Below are 24,959 nucleotides of genomic sequence, written 5' to 3'. Positions count from 1 at the left end.
TTAGTATTATTATTATTATTATTATTATTATTATTATTTACTTTCAGTATAAACCATGTTACAGATTTTTATTTTATAACTTCTGCATTATCAAGTCACTACAAAAATTCATTTTAGATTCCAAACATTAGTTCTTCTAGCACAAAATTAAATATTGCTGAAAAAAGTTTCACATAATCACATGGATTTTGCTGAAGGAAAGAAGAGTTGTAGAAGAGTCAAATGTTATAAATGTGGTTCAGGTTGACCACTAATCTATAAATACATTATATTTTTATATATTATTCAATATTCATGTACAGTACTATACAAAAGTCTTAGACACTTTTTCTTTTTTTTGACGACACACTGTTCTAGATATTTATTTTATATTTTACGACTTCTGCTAGTACATTATTAAGTCAGTAAAAACGTTTTAGTTTTCCAGCACAAAAAAAATGTTACAAAAAAAAAAAAGTTTGTATGTCAGTAAATAAAGCAGGATATTACCTCCGAAAGAGACACATACGAGACAAAAAAACATAATGAAGGCTGCTGGGTTTTGGTGCAAAATGAAGAAGCGAGTGTGACAGTCAAAGTGTCCAGAAGAACTGTTGCTGGTTCTGAAAGATGCTCAGTAAAACCTACAGATCATTTCCGCATAAAACTGCACTCACTGGACCTGAGACTAGAGTGGCAGCTACAATTATCGACAGTCCATAATTATCGACACGTTTTCAGATTTACCAATAAAAAACAATTTTACAAAGGTGAGTTTCAGTTACAACAGTTATTATTGGTTAATTAATCAACCGGAAGACCCGCCTCGCCCTTTGACCTTGTCATCTGATGATACAGCTCGTTACCTGAGATGGAATTATTTTTAGCACGATCAGCAATTTGAGGAAAACCCTGATGTCACCATCACAGGTAAGCATGATGGAAAGATCATGGACATGTTTTTACTGATCAAATTCACCGATGTTTCATGATCTCCTCGTCGAAATCTACTTTGTTTCTTACTCTTTCATTTGACAGCCGTCATTTTGGATCTAAACGCGTGTTTGAGAAGTCACGTGCGTGAGGTGTCGATAATAGTGATCACTTTCACCGGTGTCCACCATTATCGACACCCTGTGGAATTAAGGGACATTTAGGCCCAATCCCAATTCTAATTTCTACCCCTACCCCTCCGCCTTCCCCTCCGCCTTCCCCTTGGCCCTTCCCCTTGAAACTGAGCTACAAGGGATAGGGCTTGAAATTCAACCCTTACGTATTGGGATAGCCCTTCAACGATCGCATACGTCATCGCGTACCTCCGTCAGCGTTTACGTTAGCAAAACGCGACGCGTCATTGGCTGCGACCAGCCGCTACAGTCAGAGCCAGAGGCAGAAATCTCTGCTGGCAGGGTGTGATTTGTTAACTAACACCACTGAATGGGAGATCTTTGGCGCTTCGTGCACCACATCCGACAGAATGAGGTGTCAGAACACTCATGTAAACAATAAAAGCGAGAATAACAGAACAAAACGTACGCAGTAAAGCAACCGAAAACAATACTCACTCCCAAAGCTTTTTAGCAGCAGCTTGGATTTCAGAAATCGCTGCTCATTCTCAGCTCGAAAGCGAATCAAGCGGCGTGTTTCCTCTGGATAACAACTTAAAACACGTAAATAATGGAGAAAATACATTTATGACAATCTTTCGCCGCGGGAACCGCCATCTTTCTGAAATACGCATGAAATCTCGCTGAAATCCGCATGGCATTGTGGGAAGTCACTCAAACCCCTTCGTTCGGAGTCTGCTCCAGGAAAATCTCCGTTTGGAGGGGTACAGAAGCCCTACGCCTTCCCCTACCCCTCCGCGTTAACTGGGATTGGGATGCTCCTACCCCTTCACGTGAACGCGCAAAATGGAGGGGAAGGGCTAAGGGGTTGGTCCAAGGGGTGAAATGGGATTCGGCCTTACAAATGTTATGGATCGATCTTTGTGTAACGTTGTTGGAGTAGATAAAGTACTTTAAAAAATTAAAAGTGTTGTGATTTATAATCATTTTTTTTCTGATTCATACCAGAATGGGATGTTTATAGAGTATTTGGAATCCGAGTGCAATAAATAGAATTAGATCAGAATTAAATTCCTAGCATATAAAAAATTACATGCTTGAAATATTCAGATTTTTCTATCCCATTCAGTTTTTTTGTGCAGGTTGTTGTAAATATCTACCACATATTACAATATCACAGTAGAGAGTTTATATTTTTAGATGTAAATTTAAAATCTCAGTTTAAAAAAATCATCCTTTAACCCGGCTCTTCATGTGGTTACAGTGTCAGTTGCCTGTTGGCGTTTATTGGTAAATTACAAAACTAGAAATTAATACAAACAATGAATGATTAACGAAATGTGATCTACAAAAATACTTAGAAAGCGGGTAGAAAGTGGAACAAAAAGATTTTCTGACGCAGGTTAAACATGATCAGTTCATTGTTTACAAACATTAGAATTACTTCCTCATTTACGTAAGCACCAACATTGATATATTTATATAAAATATATTTTGTACTAAATATAAGTCTATATAAAACCAATTTTAAATAAAAACTGTTTTATTAACTTAATACCACACACCAATTATTATTATTATTATTATTATTATTATTTAAAAAAAATAAATAATCATCTGGGTGTCTAATTGTGGAACGGTGTCGATAACTATGGACAAAGGTGTCGATAATTGTGGAATGGTGTCACATGATCTGATTTGCTAAGTAATCGGGAATCAACTCATTTTTTCCCAGTGGAAGTTTGAGTAATTATTCATGCACAATTTACGTATTGAAAGTCTTTTCTACTTTTGCAACGGCCATAAGATCATTAAGGTGTCGATAATTGTAGCCACCGCTCTACTATTTATTTATTTATTTATTTATTTATTTTTAAAAGCAAAGGGTCGTCTCACACCAAATATTGACTTTGTTTCACTTATTACCGTTTACTGCTCTTTATAGTATTTTTTAGATGTAGAAGCATTCAGTTTAATTATTTCTGAAGGCGTCTTTGCTCTACAGCATTTCTTTGCATTTGCATAAAACTTTTGCACAGTACTGTATATGTACGCCAAAAAAACACCTACATTTAATACAAACAAGGCTGTCATTCATTCAAGTTATTCAGATTTAATACACTTTGAAAGTTGTTCTGAAACTTTTTGCAGCAAGGTTCCTCTTTACCTCATCTCATCTCATTATCTCTAGCCGCTTTATCCTTCTACAGGGTCGCAGGCAAGCTGGAGCCTATCCCAGCTGACTACGGGCGAAAGGCGGGGTACACCCTGGACAAGTCGCCAGGTCATCACAGGGCTGACACATAGACACAGACAACCATTCACACTCACGGTCAATTTAGAGTCACCAGTTAACCTAACCTGCATGTCTTTGGACTGTGGGGGAAACCGGAGCACCCAGAGGAAACCCACGCGGGCACGGGGAGAACATGCAAACTCCGCACAGAAAGGCCCTCGCCGGCCCCAGGGCTCGAACCCAGGACCTTCTTGCTGTGAGGCGACAGCGCTAACCACTACACTACCGTGCCGCCTCCTCTTTACCTGTAAAAAAAAAAAATTAATAAAATAAAATAAAAAAAATGCAAATCTCTTCAGAACGTAGTCCAAATCTTCAAATAATAAATTTGGTATTTAAAATAAGTAAAATAAGGTTTTGGACATTTATTGAAGCCGTGGAGCTTTTTATGTCTGAATATTCAATTTGGAGAACACATTTTGTCCAAGTTCACATTATTTTTAGGTCTATTATTTGTTTTTCCCAGTTATTGAGTTTTTGACTAAACCCATTCAATTTGAATGAGCGGCCAAGCTGGCTAATAACTATAAGAGTTCAATAATAAATGTAATAACTTTAACAGTTTGTTGTGATTTCCACAGCTATAATAATAATAATAATAATAATAATAATAATAATAATGGGCGAGGTGTAGTGGTTAGCGCTGTCGCCTCACAGCAAGAAGGTCCTGGGTTCGAGCCCCGTGGCCGGCGAGGGCCTTTCTGTGTGGAGTTTGCATGTTCTCCCCGTGTCCGCGTGGGTTTCCTCCGGGTGCTCCGGTTTCCCCCACAGTCCAAAGACATGCAGGTTAGGTTAACTGGTGACTCTAAATTGAGCGTAGGTGTGAATGTGAGTGTGAATGGTTGTCTGTGTCTATGTGTCAGCCCTGTGATGACCTGGCGACTTGTCCAGGGTGTACCCCGCCTTTCGCCCGTAGTCAGCTGGGATAGGCTCCAGCTTGCCTGCGACCCTGTAGAAGGATAAAGCGGCTAGAGATGATGAGATGAGATGAGATGAGATAATAATAATAATATTAATAATGTGGCATTGGCTGACAAAATCTGACCTAAAGCCTGAGACAGAAGCAATTATTTTTGCCGCTCAAGAACACTCAGAACAAACTATATCAGGGCCCATATAGACAAGCGTTGTGATACAGAGGCTTGCAGAACGTGTGTTTTCCAGATGGACAGGGCAGAAAAATGGTATGAACAAGTTCCTCTTCCTGTAGTTGAAACAGACAATTTAAAAATGCTCTGAGACTTTAACATTCAGTGTGATCATGAAATAGAGTGCAGGAGACCAGACATCGTAATAGTCCTGAAAAAGGAGAAGTGTTGTAAAATAATTGATATAGCAGTGCCCTGGGATAGCCGAGTTGGACTGAAGGAAAATGAGAAAATAGAAAAGTACCAAAAACCGAAGAGAGAAATCGCAAAACTTTGGTCTTTGACGAAGGTGGAAATAATCCCAGTTGTGACTGGAGCCCTTGGAGCAGCATCAAATAAGTTAGGTCAATGGACTAAAAAGATCGGCATGAGTATTAAAATAGAACATCTCCAAAAGACTGCTTTGTTAGGAACGGTGAGAATATTGCGTAAAGCTCTGGAAAAATGAAAACGATGCTTATGAAGAAATAATTAACTTCCTTTGGATCTTATGCTTGTGTCACACATTGGCGTTTCAGCCTTGCGTATGTACGACGTATCAGGATACGTGGCAGTAAGAAAGGAACGTCACAGCATTGCCAGCTTATGTAGCTAATACTCTAGGATGTGTAACACGATCTCCTTGTATGCCAGGGTGCGGCGTATTTTTAAGTCTGCACTTAAAAATCCGTAGCACATACGTAGCAGCTTTGTTGCGTCACACATACTTCATGTGTACATCGTCTCATCTCATCTCATTATCTCTAGCCGCTTTATCCTGTTCTACAGGGTCGCAGGCAAGCTGGAGCCTATCCCAGCTGACTACGGGTGAAAGGCGGGGTACACCCTGGACAAGTCGCCAGGTCATCACAGGGCTGACACATAGACACAGACAACCATTCACACTCACATTCACACCTACGCTCAATTTAGAGTCACCAGTTAACCTAACCTGCATGTCTTTGGACTGTGGGGGAAACCGGAGCACCTGGAGGAAACCCACGCGGACACGGGGAGAACATGCAAACTCCACACAGAAAGGCCCTTGCTGGCCACAGGGCTCGAACCTGGACCTTCTTGCTGCAAGGCGACAGCGCTAAGCACTACACCACCATGCCACCCGCGTGTACACCGTAAAAATGAAAACTACGCAGCAGTGACGCAGCGGGAACGTTGCTCGAACATCTGTTACGCTGTCCGAATGCTTTAGTTGACATGTGTCTGATGAAGGCGGCTCCGGGGCTGGCTGAGTGGATGCAGCTGATGTCTTCCCTCTTCCTTTGCCCTTCTTGGGTCTTGACTTCTTTGCTGGCATGATGCTTTCTTGACTGTGATGAATGATAACGAATGCAGTGTGAGGCCCCCTTTTATACCCACCTGTGAACGCCGCAGATATGCTGCAGGTATGCAGGAGCAACGTCACACGTAAGAACGAAACGCCACGCCAACTAAATGGTCACGTCACGGCAACGTGTCATATGCCATGCATATGTGTCAGTACGGCATAACTTTTACATCCCTTGAACCCCATACAAACCCCAGATTACGCCACAGTAACACCACACATACGCTTTGTACGTACATCACAGGACTTTAATTTTGGACAAAATATGGCTCATTTCTTGGCGTTTGACCCACACGCTGCTTACGTGGCAAGATACGAGACAGTGTGATAGTAGCCTTAGGCTATTAGTTGTAGCCCACTCCTGAGGACAAATCCAGTTTAATATCTATATACCGAGAAATGTAGAAATAATAATAATAATAATAATAATAATAATAACTTACTAAAAGGTCATTGGACTCTGCATATATCTTTGATATCCAACAGTGAAGGGCCTGGCATTAAATGGCAGCCCTTAATCACCGCCATTCTACCAGCTCATGCTATGGTGATGATGATGATGATGGGACCCTGACGTGAGCTGGTGGTCTAAGTCATGGCCAGGAACCAGAATGCTCAGTCCATCTATCCCTTCTCATAATAATAATAATAAATCACAGACCGGTTAGCGCTGTCGCCTCACAGCAAGAAGGTCCTGGGTTCGAGCCCCGGGGCCGGCGAGGGCCTTTCTGTGTGGAGTTTGCATGTTCTCCCCGTGTCCGCGTGGGTTTCCTCTGGGTGCTCCGGTTTCCCCCACAGTCCAAAGACATGCAGGTTAGGTTAACTGGTGACTCTAAATTGACCGTAGGTGTGAATGTGAGTGTGAATGGTTGTCTGTGTCTATGTGTCAGCCCTGTGATGAGCTGGCGACTTGTCCAGGGTGTACCCCGCCTTTCGCCCATAGTCAGCTGGGATAGGCTCCAGCTTGCCTGCGACCCTGTAGAACAGGATAAAGCGGCTACAGATAATGAGATGAGATGAAATCACAGACCACCTGGCTATGCTTTAAGGACCCCACTCTGAGTACTGCTGCACTTTGGGGTGTTGTGGTATATAGGAAGTGTTGATGCTCCAATGCAGTAGGCTATTTATTTTTTGTCTGATCCAGTACCTGTTAGATTTGAAGCAGCCATGATCCAGAACTGTTTTCCGGGATTGTGCATTATGTATATTTGTGTGCTTGAAAGTTTGTGAACCCTTTAGAAGTTTCTATATTTCTGCATAAATATGACCTAAAACATCATCAGATTTTCACACAAGTCCTAAAAGTAGATAAAGGGAACCCAGTTAAACAAATGAGACAAAAATATTATACTTGGTCATTTATTTATTGAGGAAAATGATCCAATATTACATATCTGTGAGTGGCAAAAGTATGTGAACCTCTAGGATTAGCAGTTAATTTGAAGGTGAAATTAGAGTCAGGTGTTTTCAATCAATGGGATGACAATCAGGTGTGAGTGGGCACCCTGTTTTATTTAAAGAACAGGGATCTATCAAAGTCTGATCTTCACAACACGTGTTTGTGGAAGTGTATCATGGCACGGACAAAGGAGATTTCTGAGGACCTCAGAAAAAGCGTTGTTGATGCTCATCAGGCTGGAAAAGGTTACAGAACCATCTCTAAAGAGTTTGGACTCCATCAATCCACAGTCAGACAGATTGTTACAAATGGAGGAAATTCAAGACCATTGTTACCCTCCCCAGGAGTGGTCGACCAACAAAGATCACTCCAAGAGCAAGGTGTGTAATAGTCGGCAAGGTCACAAAGGACCCCAGGGTAACTTCTAAGCAACTGAAGGCCTCTCTCACATTGGCTAATGTTAATGTTCATGAGTCCACCATTAGGAGAACACTGAGCAACAATGGTGTGCATGGCAGGGTTGCAAAGAGAAAGCCACTGCTGTCCAAAAAGAACATTGCTGCTCATCTGCAGTTTGCTAAAGATCACATGGACGAGCCAGAAGGCTATTGGAAAAATGTTTTGTGGATGGATGAAACGAAAATAGAACTTTTTGGTTTAAATGAGAAGTGTCATATTTGGAGAAAGGAAAACACTGCATTCCAGCATAAGAACCTTATCCCATCTGTGTAACATGGTGTTGGTAGTATCATGGTTTGGGCCTGTTTTGTTGCATCTGGGCCAGGACGGCTTGCCATCATTGATGGAACAATAAATTCTGAATTATACCAGCGAATTCTAAAGGAAAATGTCAGGACATCTGTCCATGAACTGAATCTCAAGAGAAGGTGGGTCATGCAGCAAGACAACGACCCTAAGCACACAAGTTGTTCTACCAAAGAATGGTTAAAGAAGAATAAAGTTAATGTTTTGGAATGGCCAAGTCAAAGTCCTGACCTTAATCCAATGGAAATGTTGTGGAAGGACCTGAAGTGAGCAGTTCATGTGAGGAAACCCACCAACATCCCAGAGTTGAAGCTGTTCTGTACGGAGGAACGGGCTAAAATTCCTCCAAGCCGGTGTGCAGGACTGATCAACAGTTACCGCAAATGTTTAGTTGCAGTTATTGCTGCACAAGGGGGTCACACCAGATACTGAAAGCAAAGGTTCACATACTTTTGCCACTCACAGATATGTAATATTGGATCATTTTCCTCAATAAATAAATGACCAAGTATAATATTTTTGTCTCATTTGTTTAACTGGGTTCTCTTTATCTACTTTTAGGACTTGTGTGAAAATCTGATGATGTTTAAGGTCATATTTATGCAGAAATATAGAAACTTCTAAAGGGTTCACAAACTTTCAAGCACCACTGTACCGCTCTGGGCCCTTCAGGACAAAGTGAGCTGCTTAAACTTTTATCCTCAGAGCATCATCACTTAAAGAATCTTCCACTTTGAATAAACGAGCAGATTGTAGAAATCCCACAAGGTTCACACTAAAAGTATTCTCTCATGCAGCACTAATTAAAGAGTGTATTTCTGAGGATTACACTGGGATTAACCATTGGTGTCAATTTCAGTATATTCAGAGTACATACTGTACATTTGTTCCTTAGTTTGGTTCCATTTTACAGCAAAAACATGGCTGAATGATGTTCTAGCCTACTCCCTCTTGCTTGCATGTCTTTCTCATGTGTCAAAATCCTGTTTATCTCCTTTGGGTTGTTTACTATAACCAGTAATGTTTCCTTTTGGGATGGGCAAGTGTGCAGATCTGTCCATGGCCTTAATGAATAGAGTGCTAAACAGTCATCTGAGCACAAAACAGAGGACGTGGAGTGAAAGTCCCTGGAATTGCCAGTTCAGATAGTACAGTAAAATGGTTCATCTTGAATTTGGGCGAAGCACGTGACTCCAGTCCCATGTTGACTTTTCCGCTGCGCTGTGTCGTCTCTGAGGTGTTCTTGCATTTAGTATTCTCTTTGAAGCTCGTGTGTGTGTGTGTGTGTGTGTAAATGAGTGATTTAACCAGTTTAAAAAGGCGGTTTAGGATATGAAACTGATTTGCACAGAATTCTATTAAATTTCATTCCCTGGCCTGCAACAAAGAAGAAATTAAAAGGTAGATCTGAAATCACGCAGAGGAATCAGTAGCTTCTGCTAAAAAGCCTTCCCATCCTTCCCATTCCAGCAAATATTTTGCCCTATTTTGACTGCACATGTCTGGGAGTGGAGAAAAATGATCTAAAGCTTCTCAGCTTTTATAAGGGGCTGATCAATATTCTGGCACAAAAATCAATCAATGCTTATATGATGCTATGATTCCATTCTCTTGGTGCCTCATTGTCTGAGTTTCTCTTTGACTTCATTGAAATATTATTGACATTTCTTTGAAAGCCTGGAGTAACAGAATTACACAGTGTATCAGAGGACCAGTCTAGTATTTAGTTTATCCAGTCGTACTAAGAAAAGTCCACCACGATGCTACAGGATTTGGATATTGTTGCATGGAAGTGCACATGGATAAGCAATACAGTGGATATAAAAAGTGTACACACCCCATTAAAATGATCGGTTTTTCTGATGTAAAAAAAAAAAAAATGAGACCACTATAAATAATTTCAAAACTTTTCCCAACTTTAATGTGACCTATAACCTGTACAATTCAATTGAAAAACAAACAAATCTGTTAGGGGGGAAAAACATAAAAAACATACAATAAGCCGGTTGCATAAGTGTGCACACCCTTAAACTAATACTTTGTTGAAGCACGTTTTGATTTAATTTGCAGCATTCAGTCTTTTTGGGTTCAGCCGGCGCCTAAATCCAATTGAAAATCTGGGGGGGGACCTGAAGAGGGCTGTGCACAAGCGATGCCCTCGCAATCTGACAGATTTGGAGCGCTTTTTCAAGGAAGAGTGGGCAAATATTGCCAAGTCTAGATGTGGCAGGCTGATAGACTCCGACCCAAAAAGACTGAATGCTGTAATTAAATCAAAAGGTGCTTCAACAAAGTATTAGTTTAAGGGTGTGCACACTTATTCAACCAGCTTATTGTACTTTATATATATATATATATATATATATATATATATATATATATATATATATATATATATATATATTTCCCTTCAAACAGGTTTGTTTTTCAATTAAATTGTATAGGTTATAGGTCAGGGGCGGCACGGTGGTGTAGTGGTTAGCGCTGTCGCCTCACAGCAAGAAGGTCCGGGTTCGAGCCCCGTGGCCGGCGAGGGCCTTTCTGTGTGGAGTTTGCATATTCTCCCCGTGTCTGCATGGGTTTCCTCCGGGTGCTCCGGTTTCCCCCACAGTCCAAAGACATGCAGGTTACCGGTAGGTTAACTGGTGACTCTAAATTGGCCGTAGGTGTGAATGTGAGTGTGAATGGTTGTCTGTGTCTATGTGTCAGCCCTGTGATGACCTGGCGACTTGTCCAGGGTGTACCCCGCCTTTCGCCCGTAGTCAGCTGGGATAGGCTCCGGCTTGCCTGCGACCCTGTAGAACAGGATAAAGCGGCTAGAGATAATGAGATGAGATGAGGTTATAGGTCACATTAAAGGTGGGAAAAGTTTTGAAATTATTTATCGTGGTTTCATTTTTTTTTACATCAGAAATATCTATCATTTTAACAGCGTGTGTACACTTTTATATCCACTGTATATAAAAAGCAATCGTAATACTTGAACACACTTATGATACACCATATGATTTACATACAGGCACAAGAAATAGTATGTTTCGAATTATGTATCAGAGTATGTAGGTTTCCTAAACAGCAAAACACTAGTGGCCCTTAAAATGTTTGCTGAAATCTGAAATGGCAATCGTAGCCATGGTGGCATGAAGAAGAATAACACTGCAAAAGCTATTATTTAACATGTATTTAACAAAAAAGAAAAGAAAAGGAAACAGGGTTGCAAAAATACATTATAATGTCCCACCCTGAGGAACAATAGAGCTTGTCAGTGCTAGAACGATATCTCAGATAAAAATGTTTGTATTATTTTGACATATTACCCAGGACATTTGAAGTGTACACAGAGAGTATATTAATATACTGTATATTTAAATAATGTTGGCTGGCTTTGAGTGGTATATCAGATATATTCCATTCAACTAGCATGATATTGAACAAGTCGCAGACGAGTAGCTGAATGCAATATATCTGATATACCACGAAAACCCCCCAGCCATTATTCTTATTATTATTATTATACATACACATTCGATGGAACAATTATAGATTTTACAAAAAGTTAAGAACGAAGTGGTAACTTACCAATACTGAATGCTGATTCTGATCGAATGTAATTCAATGTTCTGTCAATCCAATGTACTGTACAAAGTCAAAGTTCTAACAGTAAAAATGGTACGAGTCCAAAAAGCCTGAACAACAACCCAACTTATACACAAGCTATATCCAGGTTGACAGTTCAAGTTGAAAGTTACTTTTGGTCGTAGTTAATTGTTACATTGCAGTTGTTCAAAACAAAATGGCTTTGCTGAGTGAAGTCCACGAGTGAAGTCCTCTTGTAAAAGTCTCCGTCACTTTCCCTCACCTCCAAGTAGAACTTTGACAATATTTCCGCTATTGCTCTCTTTTCCAGTTTTTTGATGTCCGTTGGTCTGTTTTTCTCTTGTAAATATGCGTGAAGACTATATAATGAAGTTATGGTAGCCTTTCGGGTGTTCAGCGCATCTTTAGTTTCAGTTTTCAGTTTATTTATTTAGTGCTTAAACCTAGCACTGGATTAGCCTCGTCTTCCCTCTTTCCCGGTGACAAAGAAATGATTGTGCACATGCGCAGCAGAAAAGTTTTGTCATTGGATCTTCGCATGAGCTCCAAAGTGTGATGTCGTGTTATCTTGACAATGTGCAATATTATAACAATATTGCACACTCATTCTCCATTGGGGAGAGTGGCGTAATACATGGAGGATAAGTGATATGATAACAGTATTGCATGCCATCAATAAACCCACTAGAAATGAATAGAATACATGTTTTTATTCCATGGAAAAAGTGGCCCGTATGTATAATAATGTGTAATATTGTGTAATACTGTACCTAAAGATTAGGGGTCATTTCAGTAGGTTAAAATACAAGAAAGTACGGTATAAAAAGCTCAGCGAGGCCAGCTGCTCATGTCCTGACCTTGATCAGGAAACCACAATTGACACTCCCCCAATCCCCCTCACCACCACCACTTTAGGTCACAAACATAGACGAACTAGAAGGGCACTCGGGAGAGTTTAAACCTCCGCCAAGCCACATATTCGGATTTGCATCAAACTCTAATCAATTGTTCCTTGGCCCATGGCTCAGCTTTCCTCAAAATATCATCAAAATCTGTTCACTACTTTTAGAGTTACATTGGAAACAGACAGACAAACAAACAAACAAACAAACAAACAAACAAACAAACAAACAAACAAACAAACAAACAGGCAAAAGCATAACCTCCTCCAACAAAGTTGATGGAGGTAAAAAGAAGTAAACCTGAAGAAATGCTGTCTGGTTGACTATTCAAGAACTTCTAACTGGAACCTGAATGCACCTGGCTATATGTTTGAGGTGCTCTTATGCTCAAAACTGATTCCTTTACAACCCCAATTCCAAAAATGTTGGGACACCGTGTAAAACATAAATAAAAACAGAATGTGAAGATATGCAAATCATGGAAACCCTATATTTCATTGAAAATAGTACAAAGACAACATATCAAATGTTGAAACTAAGAAATGTTATTGTTTTGTGAAAAATATATGCTCATTTTGAATTTGAAGTCAGCAACACGTTTCAGAAAAGTTGGGACAGGGACAACAAAAGACTGTAAAAGTTGTGTAATGCTAAAAATAATAATAATAATAATTTGGTTAATTGGCAACAGGTCAGTAACACGACTATGTATAAAAAGAGCATCCCAGAGAGGCGGAGTCTCTCAGAAGTAAAGATGGGGAGGGTTTCACCGCTCTGTGAAAGACTGCGAGGGCAAACAATGCAACAATTTAAGAATAACATTCCTCAATGTAAAATTGCAAAGAATTTGGGGCTCACATCATCTATGGTACAGAATATCATTAAAAGATTCAGAGAATCTGGAGAAATCTCTGTATGCAAGAGACAAGGCTGGGTGCCTGTGATCTTCAGGCCCTCAGGAGACACTGCATTAAAAGCAGATATGTGTCTGTAGTGGAAATCACTGTATGGGCTCAGGAACACTTCAAAAAACCATCTTCTGGAAAAACAGTTCATTACTGCATCCACAAATGCAAGTTAAAACTAGATATAGACAATATCCAAAAATACCGCCACCTTCTCTGGGCCTGAGCTCTTTTATGATGGACTGAGGCGAAGTAAAAAATTGTCCCAAGGTCTGACGAATCAAAAATAGAAATTCTTTTGAGAAATCATGGACCCCACGTCCTCCAGGCTAAAAAGGAGAGGGACCATCTGGCTTGTTATAGGTGCACAGTTCAAAAGCTAGCATCTGTGATGGTATGAGGGGGCATTAGTGCACATGACATGGACAGCTTGTACATCTGGGAGGCATCATTAATGCTGAATGATATAAACACATTTCAGAGCAATATGCTGCCATCCAGACAAAATCTTTTTCAGGGAAGGCCTTCCTTCTTTCAGCAAGACAATGCCAAAGCGCTTTCTGCGCATATTAAAATTGCATGGCTCCACAGTAAAAGAGTCCAGATGCAAAACTGGCCTGCCTGCAGTCCAGACCTGTCTCCCATTTAAAACATTTGGCACATTATGAAGTGCAAAATATGACAAAGGAGACCCTGAACTGTTGAGCAACTGAAATTGTATATCAGGCAAGAATGGGACAACATTTCTCTTTCAAAACTACAGCAGTGACTTGTCCAGGGTGTACCCCGCCTTTCGCCCGTAGTCAGCTGGGATAGGCTCCAGCTTGCCTGCGACCCTGTAGAAGGATAAAGCGGCTAGAGATAATGAGATGAGATGAGATGAACTACAGCAGTTGGTCTCCTCAGCTCCCAAACCTTTACAGAGTGTTGTTAAAAGTAGAGGTGATGCAACACAGTGGTAAACATGTCCCATCCCAACTTTTTTGAAATGCGTTGCTGACATCAAATTCAAAATGAGCATATATTTTTCAAAAAACAGTAAAATTTATCATTTTCAACATTTAATATGTTGTCTTTGTACTACTGTCAATGAAATATAGGGTTTTCAAGATTTGCAAATTATCGCATTCTGTTTGTATTTATGTTTTACACAGCATCCCAACTTTTTTGGAATTGGGGTTGTACAACACTATGCACTGTGGTTTTTTTTCCCCCTTTCTTTATTAGCCCTTATTTATCAGAGTTGCACAGAAATGTGCACAGATTTGAGTGCTGTTCATAAGTGTGAATCAGTGTGTGCGGTGCCCAGTGATGGACTATCATCCCATCAAGAGTGTATTCCCACCTCATCCTCTGTGTTTCTGGGACAGGCTCTGGATTACCACGCAATCATATCCTTTCGCTTTATTAATGACATTTAGAGAAGTGTGATCTTCTTCTAGGTGCTCCTATTAGGGGTCACCGCAGTGGATCATCATCCATCCATCCATCCATCCATCCATCCATCCATCCATCCATCCATCCATCCATCCATCCATCCATTATCTGTAACCGCTTATCCTGTGCGGAGTCACGGCCAAGCTGAAGTCTATCCCAGCTGACTATGGGTGAGAGGTGGGGTACACCCTGGACAAGTCGCCAGGTCATCACAGGGCTGAAACATAGAGACAAACGACCATTCACACTCACATTCACGCCTACGGTCAATTTAGAGCCACCAGTTAACCTAACCTGCATGTCTTTGGACTGTGGGGGAAACCAGAGCACCTGGAGGAAACCCACCCAGCCAGACCATGCAAACTCCACACAGAAAGCTCCCTGTTGGCCACTGGGCTCAAACCCAGAACCTTCTCGCTATGAGGTGACAGTGCTAACCACTACACCATCGTGCCACCCAGTGGATCATCCTGAGCTGTATATTTGATTTGGCATTGGTTTTACACCGGATGACCTTCCTGACTCAACCGTCCTCAATCTATTTGCGCTTGGGACCGGCACTAGGTACGCACTGGCTTGTGCAACCCCAGCGGCTGGGTATTTTACCTAATGTGCATGTCTTTGGACTGTGGGGGAAACCGGAGCACCTGGAAGAAACCCGGGCAGACACGGGGAGAACATGCAAACTCCACACAGAAAGACCCCTACTCAAACCCAGAACCTTCTTGCTGTGAGGCGACAGTGCTAACCTCTACACCACCGTGCCGCCCATTTAGAGAAGTGTGATGTTTTATTTTATTCTATTATTTCTTTTAATGAAGCTGTTTAAAGCTGAAAACTGGTGAAACTTCTCTCCAAACATTATCACCTGCAGGTAATGTGAGCTCTGTTCACAGCAATATTTTATTTATTTTTGATCTCTGTCAGATTGAACGAAAATCAGATTTAATTTTAACTTTATTTATAGGCAAGTCCCCACCCCAAACCCCCGCAGGTACACTTTCGAGGTGCTGCATGCTTCCAACTGAGGATGTGCTAAAAGGAAAAGTTTATACAGAAAGGATATATCAGAACATGACTGAGATAAACCAATGCTTAATTTTAGTAAACGAAACACTGATATAAATTAATCAGTGACTTAACAACAGACCACCACAAGGACTAAAATTGTGTTGTGTTAAATAATAATAATAAATAATTGTGTAATAACCTCAAAAGTGCAAATCCAAGACTCTTTTAAGAGCCCAGGCATGTACAGCTATTGCCTGTATTTTAGTACAAAGGTCCTGGATGCATAATTATAATCGTCAATATTATTTTCTGTTTTCATTGCTATTACCATAGATTGTCAGAAACAGGGGTACAATAGGGTACCATTATGGTAGCATTTATGTCCCCTAAGTCACAATCTACACTAATGTACCCCCTAAGGCTCATTACTGGACCTCAAAGTATCACTATATGTACTTTTTTAGCACCCTAAAGGGACATATATGTTCCCAAGCAATATATAAAGGATACAAATAAGTACCTTAGAGGGTACTGCTCCAGTCACAAGCCATTGTGGTCCTAAAGGTACAATATATTGGACTTTATTTTCTAAGAGTGTACAACTCATAGTTATTGATGATTTTGATATTAGTTCTGATTATTTAAAGGAGAACTGAAGGTAATTTTTTTATTATCAAAATTCTATTTATCTCATTTTATTAACTATAGGAATGCATTTTGATAGCTATTTTGTCACTGCTATACCGTAGCAAGTTATGAGTGTTTGAAATATGCTCTGTAATATATCAGTCCATATGTCAAAGCGATGGACGTAAACGAGATTCGTTGAGACCTGTGCGAGACATCGTAGGACGGAAGTAAAATGTACAGCGGAAATCAAAGCGACCGACATCTGCCAACGTTGTCAAAAGACGCGCGCGTCCTCTTTCGAATCCTGATGTAATCAAGACGGAAGTTTCGTTTGTTTTGATAGCAATCAGGAAAGTTTGAAAAAAGTCAGCAGTAATCGTCATTTAAACTCGTTTCTGTGCAATACTTCGTTTGGAAAACAGTTTTCAAAATGGCGGCACTGACACCTGGGTGACACTTCACGTTTCGAAGTCTCGCACAAGTCTCATGAAGATCGCATGGATAAGTGATGCCTGCCATGGACCATTCATCTCATCTCATTATCTCTAGCCGCTTTATCTTGTTCTACAGGGTTGCAGGCAAGCTGGAGCCTATCCCAGCTGACTACGGGCGAAAGGCGGGGTACACCCTGGACAAGTCGCCAGGTCATCACAGGGCTGACACATAGACTACGTTCAGACTGCACCCTGAAACGACCCATATCCGATTTTTTTTGCCCATATGCGACCTGTATCCGATTTGTTATTGACAGTCTGAACAACACAGATCCGATTTTTTCACATGCGACCCAGGCCGCTTGGATATGTGGTCCTAAATCCGATGCATATCCGTTATTTTCACGTGCGACTGCAGTCTGACCGGACAGGTCGCATTCATGCGACCTACACGTCATCAACAAGAGACAAACGTCACTATTCTGCGTTGGCTAATCCCGCCTCTTTGGTGGAAAACAACAACATTTGTACAGTTTTCAGAATTTAAATAGACTTTTATAGAATTGATCAAGCTAATGGTGGATTTGGTAGGGACCTGGATGTTGATCTGTTAGCCTGATTAAATAAAACAGTTTCTATAACTGATTTATAACTTAAACCATCCTGTATTACAAGATTATAAGATTGTTCTGGAAATTTCCAGTAATTTGACACCTTCGGTCTCATTAGTCTGCTGCCCACATTAATCAGATTATTGTGCGAGTTCCGCCGCCGCCACAAAAACCACATCGCCAGGTCTCGCCTCATCTCCATAGCAAACTGCACTGGTGTTTCTGCACCTTGAGCCAGCGCTGAGAGAAGTTGCAGAATTCAGCTGGCTATAAACAATCTAAATAAATATTTATAAAAATGTAGAAAAAGTTTATTAATATGACGAAATAAATATGTGCAAATTAAGCCTGAATTAAGAGTTTGGTAATACAGCGGCCGTATCCCAAATGACTGCCTACTGAAGCTCGAGTGCACTATATAGAGTTTAAAAATCCATTACTTCCTAGTAACATGTAGTGCACTTATATAGAAATTAGAGAGACATTTAGGAGTCAACCCTCGTTACCAGGCTACACGTTTTCATTTCACTTCAGAAACAAAAACACACACGAGACCTCACACTTTAACACTAACTAGATAATTAAACAAACAAACAAACAAAAAATCATTAAACATGAAGAGTGCGCTTTTTTTTGGTTTACGTATTACGTAGATGTGCTTATTACGTGTCAATTTGCGCATGCGGGACACTTTTGGGTCGTTTTCCGTTCATATTGGAGATCGCATACAAGTCTCATATAATTGGTAATGTGAACGGCCTAACAAAAAAATCGCATTTCACAACAAATCGGATATGGGTCGTTTCAGGTTGCAGTCTGAACGTAGTGATAGACACAGACAACCATTCACACTCACATTCACACCTACGGTCAATTTAGAGTCACCAGTTAACCTAACCTGCATGTCTTTGGACTGTGGGGGAAACCGGAGCACCTGGAGGAAATCCACGCGGACACGAGGAGAACATGCAAACTCCACACAGAAAGGCCCTCACCGGCCCCGGGGCTCGAACCCGGACCTTCTTGCTGTGAGGCGACAGCACTAACCACTACACCACCGTGCCGCCCCTGCCATGGACCAAATGAACTAAATTCAACATGGCTAAAAACCGAATAGGCCGATAAGTCTCATCTCATCTCATTATCTCTAGCCGCTTTATCCTTCTACAGGGTCGCAGGCAAGCTGGAGCCTATCCCAGCTGACTACGGGCGAAAGGCGGGGTACACCCTGGACAAGTCGCCAGGTCATCACAGGGCTGACACATAGACACAGACAACCATTCACACTCACATTCACACCTACGGTCAATTTAGAGTCACCAGTTAACCTAACCTGCATGTCTTTGGACTGTGGGGGAAACCGGAGCACCCGGAGGAAACCCACGCGGACACGGGGAGAACATGCAAACTCCGCACAGAAAGGCCCTCGCCGGCCCCGGGGCTCGAACCCGGACCTTCTTGCTGTGAGGCGACAGCGCTAACCACTACACCACCATGCCGCCTAGGCCGATAAGTATAATATTTAATTGCAATTACGTAGTTGCCAATACGAGTCACGATCTAAGGTTACTAAAACCGAAAACGTAATTGAATAACACGTTAATTAAGAAATAAAGCAAGTTTAAAAATGACTTCAGTTCTCCTTTAACTGCAAATCAAGCAGGTTGTTACAGTGTTATGCTCGAACTAACATGTTCTCAGATGCTCAGTTTGATCATGCGGATGCACCAAAGATGAAACTGGTGAATAAGGAAACTTTTGCACGTCGTGCTTGTTTATGTGCAGATTTGACTGTATGCAACTTTAATGGGTTTGGACCAATAGTGCTGTTAGTGTGGGTAGAGTTGTGTGTCAGAAGAGGTGTGGTCTCGTCTAGAAAAGCCATGTGCTTGCCATTGTGTTTGCACAGCTGAGAAACAGACTCCTCCGTCACCCAGAACACACAACTGTGAGACTTGAACTCTGTTTCAAAACCTCCACCTTGACTTCCTTCCAAATAACATACAGCTGCATGGGAACACTTCACACACAAGTATTGTGTAAATACTGTGCAAAGGTGTTGTTTGAGGTTATACGAAGTGATAGCCAGGAGATGAACTGAGGTTGTTTATCTGAATCAGGGGTCTTAGGCTCTAGTCCTGAAGGGCCAGAGCTGTGTAGTTATTTGTGTACTCCATTATCCAGTCCAAGAAGGCCCTGACACACATGTCTAGGCAAAATTACGTGTTGAAATAAAGCCTTTTCTACTCACCTGCCAGTTTCATAGGGTTCAGACACATGGTCTGTCTTTGTGAACTAGGAATATTACCATTTGAAAAGTATGATAACCTACAGCAGGCGCTCCTCCAGAGTTGTTTACCTGTGATACACAGCTGCGCTGTGAGGAAGTTCGCTTCCTTTCGGTCATTGTAACTGAAGGCCATTTGTAGGAAGGATTTACAGAGGCCTAACATTAGTGTGTGACGGGTGAAGCAACAGATCATTTGCCGCCATATGGGATCCACATGCCATGTGCCAATAGTGGAAAAAGAGGATGTTGAAGCTAAACACGTGTTGAGCATTCCAGTATAATACAGTGTACGAACAATGACAGCATGCCGCTGCGCTGATGAACCTCCCATATGTTTGTATGTGAGAACAGCATGTTTTTGTTTGGCCTTTAAACCCATTTAAAACTAGTGTCGATTCAAGAATAAATAACATATTTACGGAATATATTGTTAATTTTGCGCAGCGCTGTGATTAGCTTTTCCTTTAAGTGTTTACTTAAGCGTAACAAAATTATCCCCCGCTGGCCGAAAGGCCCGAAGGGGGATTATGTCGTGACGATGGCCGTCTGTCCGTCCTGAGAAGGGTGCTCACCTTCTGAAATCAACTCCTCTCAGAATTTTTGGAGGAATTTCACAAAACTTGGCAGGATTCTTTGTTATATGTTCAAAAGTCAAAGAGTCCCATATACATTTTCGTACGTACATTGGGGAGTGCCTGTTAGAGAGCACACTCTGTCTAGGCCGTCGGCATGGTGAGGTAGGGTGGCCAGTTCCTTTCCTCGCCGCCTTTAACTTCCCCAGTGTTTCCACCAGGTCCCCATTCACTGCTGGGTGGACAGGAGGCGAGCCCCAGATCACCGTCTGAGGCAAGGCTCGAACCGGGGACCGTTTGCTTGGCGGTCAAGCGCTCTAACCACTTGGCCACCTCGCCTTGTGTTATATTTTGCTAATACGCATATTGTAATTTTGTTAAATTGGGTCAAATTTTACCAGAGTTACAGCCCTTGATTAACACAATTATACTTTGACAATTTCATGAGAGTGTGTTTTCCTTCTGAAATCAACTCCTGGATTATGCCGTGGCGATGTCCGTCCATCCGTCCGTCCCGGGAAGGGTGCTCACCTTCTGAGATCAGCTCCTCTCACAATTTTTGGAGGAATTTCACAAAACTTGGCAGGATTCTTTGTTATATGTTGGTAATACGTATATTGTAATTTTGTTACATTGGGTCACATTTTACCAGAGTTATGGCATAGTTGCCAGCGGGGGATATTATGCTCTCAGAGCACTCTTGTTAACATTGTATAATGTAATACACCAAACTCGTGGCGGCACAGTGGTGTAGTGGTTAGCGCTGTCTCCTCACAGCAAGAAGGTCCGGGTTCGAGCCCTGTGGCCGGCGAGGGCCTTTCTGTGCGGAGTTTGCATGTTCTCCCCGTGTCCACGTGGGTTTCCTCCGGGTGCTCCGGTTTCCCCCACAGTCCAAAGACATGCAGGTTAGGTTAACTGGTGACTCTAAATTGACTGTAGGTGTGAGTGTGAATGGTTGTCTGTGTCTATGTGTCAGCCCTGCAATGATCTTGGCAACTTGTCCAGGGTGTACCCCGCCTCTCACCCATCGTCAGCTGGGATAGGCTTCAGCTTGCCTGTGACCCTGTACAGGATAAGCAGTTATGTATAATGGATGGATGTTTTGAAGAGAATTAACAAACGTTTGACCTTCTTATACACAGCGCATTTGAACACCACCATCATTAGTCATGCTTGGTGTCCACAATTTAAAACTTATGGATCATTACACCAATGGAGACCTAACCATCTGTGTCTCGCCATGCCTCTGATCGCACCTAGTATTTACTACTCATCTACTCTTAGCAGTCATCATTTCCTGTTATATCTTTTATAGGAAAGACTTACTTTTATATAATTCTTACCCTGATACTCAAAATTCTAAATCTCTTTATTTTTGGCTTTTTGGTCTGTTAATTTCTAATTGAGTTTTTTTTCTCATTAATGGAAAATTAAACCAATGGAAAATGGTTGCTGGTTTGTGACCGTGACAACAGACCGAAATAGAAATTTTATAAAACACTGGATTTTCAAATGTTCATAACTTTGGTTCTTTGGACATGTTTACAAAATTAAACAAGTTTTCAGTTCAGCTCTTCACACTCTTTAATTTGATGCATTACACAACACTATAAGAACTACTTAAAAAAATGGCCTGTTGCTGCTAAGTATAATATTAGGAATTGTTTAGGAAGATCAAAAGTTCTGACATTTCTCCATTTATTGTGATTTTCCTCTCGAGCAGGGGTATATTTGTAAAGGTCCAGTGGTATAAAATTCTTTACTTGCGTAGATCTGTATATGTCAATGATAAAAAAAAAAAAGTTCATGCTTAGTTATTATTATTACAGGCATTGAGCAGATGCTCTTATCCAGAGCAATGTACAACATACCCAGAGCAGCCTGGGGTTAGGTGTCTTGCTCAAGGGCACTTCAGCCTTTCCTGCTGGTCCAGGGAATTGAACTAGCAATGTTTTGGTTGTCATGTTGCTTCTCAAACCATTAGGCCATGGCTTCCCCTAAGTAATTCATGGTTAGATGAAATATCTGCTTTTTCTCTGTCTATTCATCTTTAAGCATTGTGCTTTTATTGTTGATTTTTAATAAGTCATGCTGTTCATTCCCTCATAACACCAGATAAGGTAAATAAAATTAAATATCTACTGTATCTAAGTCTGTGAAAACTTCCCTTTCTGACCTAATGTCTCTGAAGCTGATCTGAAGCCTTTAGCTAAATAATTTACATCAACCACAACAGATAATCTGCTGCAGAAGCCATGATGGATAGATTCGCTAAATTACAGCCAGTTTTGTTTTCATACATTCACTGGCTCTGTTACAACATGGCCATGATTGATAGACTCGCTAAATTACAACCAGTTTCTCCCCCTTGTTTTTTGGCTCTGCTGCAGTATTTTTTTTTCAAGTTCACTGAAATACTTTGCTGGTTCCGCAACTGGCCCATGGTCCATGTGTAGACCACCCCTGCTCAATGTTCTCACAGAAGGGAATTAATGCTGGGATTACACAATATTTTTGTCTTTCACGATGGGGGAAACCATGGCCCAATGGTTAGAGAAGCAGCTTTGGGACCAAAAGGTTGTTGGTTTGATTCTCTGGGCCAGCAGGAATGGCTGAAGTACCCTTAAGCAAGGCACCTAACCCCCAATATGTATACAACCCCATATGTTGTATGTCGCTCTGGGTAAGAGTGTCTGCTAAATGGCTGTAATGTAATGGTCACCATGTCAGATTAGGCAATCATAGTGCCAGAACTTCTTGCTGTTTCTTGGTCAGGAGACCTGCAGCACTACGAGATTAACCCTGATCAATCATCGTTCAGGTCCTTGCACGTCCTCTAGGAGGAAGGTTAAGAAATTGCCATTTGTGCTATCAGGGAACATGATGTAGAAGTTGTGAAACTAGGTGAGAAAATGAAAAAAAAAATCTGACATGCTAGATTTTCAGCGATGTTCTTGGATCATCTTACTTGTCTGAGATTTTAACTATTCGTGATCATGGTAGGGCCCTGCGTTCTTCGGGTCAGCTTCTGTTAGAAGTTCCAAGGTCGAGATATAAACAGTGGGGTGATCGTTCTTTTGCTGTCGCTGCTCCCAGACTGTGGAACAATCTACCCCCGACATTCGCACCACTATTGATCCCGGCCTTTTTAAATCAAAATTGAAGACCTACTTTTTTAGATTGGCATACAATCCTGACTAGGGGAGTCTTGTTTTTGAGTGGTGCTTCATTTCGTCTGTTTTATTTCGTGTACTTCTGAAAGGCTTTTGGTAATCTGCAGCACGGTGGCACCTTCTGCAGTTAAAACCTGTGTTTTTATGTGTTTTGGTGTTCTGTTTTATGGCATTGATATAAAGCAGTTTGGGTACCTTTTGGTTATTGTAAAGGGCTATATAAATAAAATTTGATTGATTGATTGATCATGTCACACTCCAAGACCTGTTTGTTGTTCCCAATGTTCATACTCGGGCCCGTTGTTGGAAATTTATCAGCTGCGACAAAATCATGTTAAAATTGGACTGAAATTGCGTCGTCTGTTCCCAGCATTAGACTACGTTCAGACTGCACCCTGAAACTACCCATATCCGATTTTTTTGCCCATATGCGACCTGTATCCGATTTGTTATTGACAATCTGAATGACACAGATCCGATTTTTTTCACATGCGACCCAGGCCGCTTGGATATGTGGTCCTAATTCCGATGCATATCCGTTATTTTCACATGTGACTGCAGTCTGATCGGACAGGTTGCATTCATGCGACCTACACGTCATCAACAAGAGACAAACGTCACTATTCTGCGTTGGCTAATCCCGCCTCTTTGGTGGAAAACAACAACAATGGCTTTTTTTTTTTGTTTACGTATTACGTAGATGTGCTTATTACGTGTCAATTTGCGCATGCGGGACACTTTTGGGTCGTTTTCCGTTCATATTGGAGATTGCATACAAGTCTCATATAATTATTAATGTGAATGGCCTAACAAAAAAATCGGATTTCACAACAAATCGGATATGGGTCGTTTCAGGTTGCAGTCTGAACGTAGTGAAAGTTGCACTTTCTATGACGGTGGTTTTCTCAAGTCTATCTTATACGCCACCCACCCACACATGTACACAAAGCTGATACAGCATTAACAGTGATGTTCCTAAAACCTCTGCTGTCTGAATGAGAGAGGAAAGAAGTGTATGAAAAAGAAGGAGATATGGTTTGAATCAGTGTTGTCAAGGGAAGGGTAGATGATGTCATATCGAATGGCTGCCCAGAAACAATATGCAGAGTATTAATCTCCTCACACATTGTTTTTAATGCTTTTTTTTTTGCAGTAGACGTCAATGTCTCTTCCTGTCATGGAGCTGATGCTTAAAAATACTATAACTGACTCAAACCGAGAATGCTTTCAAAACACCTCTAGGGGTTTTCTGAGGTTCAGGTTAACAACATCTGGTGCTTATCTGAAAATGGATATGTTGTTAGTCATCTGCGTTTGCTGTATTTTTGTATCAGTGTGTGGCGGGATGTACTCTAAGCTGGAAATTCTGCCTAACTCAACGTCATGTGAGAGACATCTGGGCGAAAGAGCCTCCTT

General features: G+C 41.2%; 1 protein-coding gene across 4 annotated transcripts in view; it reads left to right on the top strand.

Annotated features, from left to right (window-relative positions):
* The window catches only part of ptprea (protein tyrosine phosphatase receptor type Ea), a 320,826-nt gene that overhangs the window by 618 nt on the left and 295,249 nt on the right, over positions 1–24,959 (top strand). The gene's annotated exons all lie outside the window — the stretch shown is intronic.

Source organism: Neoarius graeffei, chromosome 14 (assembly GCF_027579695.1).
Source record: "Neoarius graeffei isolate fNeoGra1 chromosome 14, fNeoGra1.pri, whole genome shotgun sequence".
Classification (NCBI taxonomy): domain Eukaryota; kingdom Metazoa; phylum Chordata; class Actinopteri; order Siluriformes; family Ariidae; genus Neoarius; species Neoarius graeffei.
This window is presented reverse-complemented; position numbering and strand designations above follow the sequence as displayed.